Source organism: Mandrillus leucophaeus, unplaced genomic scaffold, assembly GCF_000951045.1.
Source record: "Mandrillus leucophaeus isolate KB7577 unplaced genomic scaffold, Mleu.le_1.0 Scaffold417, whole genome shotgun sequence".
NCBI classification, from domain to species: domain Eukaryota; kingdom Metazoa; phylum Chordata; class Mammalia; order Primates; family Cercopithecidae; genus Mandrillus; species Mandrillus leucophaeus.
In genome coordinates, this window is record NW_012104443.1 from 2,915,917 (window position 1) to 2,920,790 (window position 4,874).

Genomic DNA, 4,874 nt, shown 5'->3' on the forward strand with positions numbered 1-4,874 from the left:
AAAAAAAACAGGTGGCAGCAAATAAGTATGTAGAGCCAAAAAATGGAAACAACCCAAGTACGCATTAATAGATGAATGGGTAAACAAACTGTGGCATATACATACGATGGAATGTTACTCAGCCATGAGAAAGAATCGAATACTGTTATGTGCTACAATGTGGCTAAAGCTTAATTATGATAACCGAAGGAAGCCAAGCACAAAAGGTTACATATTGTATGATTCCATTAATGTGAAATATTCAGAATAGGTAAACCCATAGAGACAGAAAGCAGATTGTTGGTTGCCAGGAACTGGGAGTGGAGGAAATGGCTAGCAACTGCTATGTGGCTAAGGGGGGTTTACTTTTGGGGTGATGAATGGTGTTTTGTAACTACTTAAGAGATTTTGTTTGTGAAAACCTGAATGTACTAGACGCCGTTGAATTATTCACTTTAAAATGATTTATGTTATGTGAACTTCATCTCAAAAAACAAAAGCAAAACAAAACCAGACAACAGCCTTCAATAACTGGTCTTGATTGATAAGTGTTAAATGCTGCAGGAACGTGAAGGAGAACGAGGAAGACTAAAATATGCTCACGGAGTTTGAGAAGGGAGAAGTCTTATTTTTACTCCTGGGAAAAGAGTAACTCTTTCTCCAGCTTGTGAGTTTTATAAAATCTCTTTTCTTTTCTTTCTTTTTTTTTTTTTTTTTTTGAGAGAGACAGGATCTCGCTTTGTTGCCCAGGCTGTATTTCTGTTTCTTAAAGGGCAGCTAACCCAATTATTTTCACTTTCTCAGTTTTCCCCTTACTGGCTTTGTAATGCCTCAACATGGCGAGGCTGAACTCTTCTCTGTGCATCTCAAGCTCTGGTAGAAGGCCACTAGAGAGCAGCTGGTGGGAGAAAAGCAGCAGCCATTTTGTAACCCTCACACACTTGTGGCTTATCTGTTGGCTCCACCTTCCTGGGATCATCCTTTAGCTTCTCGACTCCTCAGGCAGGTGTACATGTATTTAACTACTGATGAAGGGCCCAATTTCTGCAGGAAACCTAGGCCATCAAGGTCACAGGCATGAGAAGTGACATGGATTTCAGTCTGTCCTTATAATAAGGTCCAGCTCATGCCTGTGGCTTCTAGCTTCTTTTTGCTTTCGCCACATTAAATCCATTTACCTTCCCCACGTGCTGCTCTGAGAACTTCAAGCTCCAGTCTGAGACAGGACAAGAGCCTTCAGAGACTACTTCGCTAACTCTCATAATTGCACCAAGTCAAATCCCTGTAATAAATCTATCAGTCTATCTATATTCTAGCCATTCTGCTTTTCTGATTGAGCCTTGACTGATATAGTACCCATTACTCACTTTCTGACATTAAACTTCTACCTCTTCACAAACTGTCTTCTCACTAAATGTTTTATTTTCAATTAATTAGATTTGCAACCTGTTCCTTGGCCTTGGCAGAGAAGAGGGTGTTTATTTGAGTTTTGCATGTTCAAAATAGAACCAGGTAGAGAACTTATAGTTTTTTACTATAGTTGAAAAAAATGCCATCATTCATGAATGCATGATTCAGCAATTTCACTCCTAGGTATATAACAGACAGAAATTCATATATATCTCTGTGTGTGTGTGTGTATATATATATATATCCATATCCATGGATATATATATATATTCATGTTAAAAGGAAAACCTTAGATAAATTAAATTTAACTGAGTTTAACTGAGAAAAGATGTATTCACAAATTGGACTGCCCCTGACCCCTAACTGGAGAGAGGCTTTGGCCTGCCTCATGGTTGAAGAAGGTTTATGAACAGATAAAGGAAAGTGGTATTTAGAAAATGAGGCACAGAAACAGCTGGATGGGTTACAGCTTGGCATTTGCTTCATTTGAACACAGTTTAAATAAATGGCTGACTTTCCTTGGCTGAAACTCAGTGATTGGCTCAAGAGTAGGTTACAATGTGTTTACACATCCATTTAGGTTACAGTTCATTACGTATGGAGAAACTTTTAGCCCAAATTTAAAATATATAAGGCTGCTGCTTTAGGATAAACAACATTCACAAAAAGCACATGAATGTTCACAAGAATTTAATTCATAACAGCAAAAAATGGAAACTACACGAATGTTTATAACAGTAAAATGAATAAAGACATTGTGGTATACTCACATAACAGAATCCTATATGACAATAGGAATGAAAAACTACTATTACAGTTACTATTCATATAACAATGTGGAAGAATCTTTAAAAAAATGTTTTGAGTGCACAAAGCCACACGCCAAAAGACAACATACTATATGGTGTGTTTCTGTGAAGTGCAGGCAAAACAAATTTACAAATGGTTACCACTGAGATAAAGGGCTGTGACTGGGTTCTAGTAATGTCTGTTGAGCTGAGTTTTGGTTGCACAGGTGTATTCAGTTTGTGAAAATTCCGTGAGCTGTACAGCTTATCATATGTGCAGTTTCTGAATGTAACTTATTCTCCAAAATATAAAAAAGTAGACCAAAATTCCTGTATCAAAATGAAATTAAATGAATACAAAATTGATATTCTCCTATTGTATATAGGTGTTATGTGAAACTGACCTAGAAATTTTTGGGCTCGCACCACGTAAAAACATGAACTATTAGTGCTTTAATAAGATGGATAATATTTATTTATTTTTCATCAATAAACAATTTCTATTTATTCTGTTTTAGTTCTACATTGACTATAGATTATACTGTCATTTACCAGAATTCAAACTTAAATCATATATCACATTTTTCTGGATGATAGAAGGGTAAAGAAATGAGAGAATACATTGGGGGAAAAGCCAGTCTCTTCTATAACCAGTATTGTAGAAACCAGATATCCATATGCAGAAGAATGAAACTAGACCCCATCTCTCATTTTATACAAAAATCAAATCAAAATGGATTAAAGACTTAAATCGAAGACCTCAAACTATAAAACTACTACAAGAAAACATTGAGGAAACTCTCCAGGACATTGGCCTCGGCACAGACTTCTTGAGGAATACCCCAGAAGCATAGGCGACCAAAGCACAAATGGACAAATGAGATCACATCAAGTTAAAAAGCTTCTGAACAGCAAAGAAAACAATCAATAAAGTGAGGAGACAACTCACAAAGTGAGACAGAATATTTGTAAACTACTCATCTGACAAGGGATTAATAACCAGAATATATAAGGAGCTCCAACCACTCTATAGGTAAAAAAATCTAATAATCTGCTTTAAAATTGGGCAAATTGAATAGACATTTCTCAAAAGAAGACACACAAATGGCAAAATAAGGCATATGAAAAAGTGCACAGTATCATTGATCAGCAGAGAAATGCAAATCAAAACTACAGTGAGATATCATCTCACACAGGTTAAAATGGCTTTTATTCCAAAAGTCAAGCAATAACAAATGCTGGCAAGGATGTGAAGAAATGGGAACACTTATACACTGTTGGTGCAAATGTAGATTAGTAAACCACTATGGAGAACAGTTTGAAGGTTCTTCAAGAAACTGAATAAGAGTTACCTTACAATCCAGCAATCTTACTCCTAAGTATATACCCAAAAGAAAGGAAATCAGTATATTGAAGGGATATTTGCATTCCTGTGTTTATTGCAGCACTGTACGCAATAGCCAAGATTTGGAAGCAACCTAAGTGTCCATCAGCAGATGAACTGATAAAGAAAAGGTTCTACATATACACAATGGAGTACTATTTAGCCACAAAAGGCAGTAAGACTCCCATTTGCAACAATGTGAGTGGAAGTAGAGATGACTATGTTAAGTAAAATAAACCAAGCAGAGAAAGACAAACATTGTATGTTCTCACTTATTTATGGGATCTAAAAATCAAAACAATTGAACTTATGGAGATAAGAGAATAGAAGGATGGTTACCGGAGACTGGGAAGGGTAGTGGGGGTTGGTGGGGAGTATGGATGGTTAATGGGTAAAACAAAAGTAGAAAAAATGAGCAAGACCTAGTATCTGATAGCACAACAGGGGACTATACTCAATAATAATTTAATTTTACATTTAAAATAACTAAAACAATATAGCTGGATTTTTTGTAACACAATGAATAGATGCTTGAGGAGATGGACACCCAATTTTCCATCATGTTATTATTACATATTGCATGTCTGTACCAAAATATCTCTATACCTCTTACATGTGTACACCTACTATGTACCCACATATTTTTAATTAAAAGGAGAGAAATTAAATCCTCTTCAGGAGACTTATAGGGTAGGTATGGTTTTGTGAACCAGGAGAGCAGTTGCTTACCTTTTAAGGTGCATATTCTAGGAACCCTTATATTTGGTACTATGTTAGTCATATTTTGCAAGAGTGTTTGGGGCCCTGGAGGTAACACAATTGTGAATTTATCATGTCTCCCAGCAAGGCTGTAAGCTTTGGCAAAGGAAAAAACGACATTTTTTTTTCTGCCCTTACAGCACCTAAAATAGTAGAATAATACAGCAAATACAGTATAACACAGTGTTGACTATGGAGTGTAATACAAATGTAGTAAATGTTCAATACACATTCTATTTGTAGTTTTACTACTGACCACTACATTTTGTCTTCCCAGATCACTTCATCATGTGGAAGAACTGAATCACTTAAAGTAAGACTAAGAATAAAATGTGCAGTAATAAAGTGTACCTACGAAAAGGAATTATTGCTAGAGATAATAGAGGTCAACAACATAATTATGAATTGTGTTAGTTTTCTTTTTTTTATTCTTTTATTATTATTATTATTATTATTTTATTATTATTATACTTTAAGTTCTAGGGTACATGTGCATAATGTGCAGGTTTGTTACATATGTATACTTGTGCCATGTTGCTGTGCTGCACCCATCA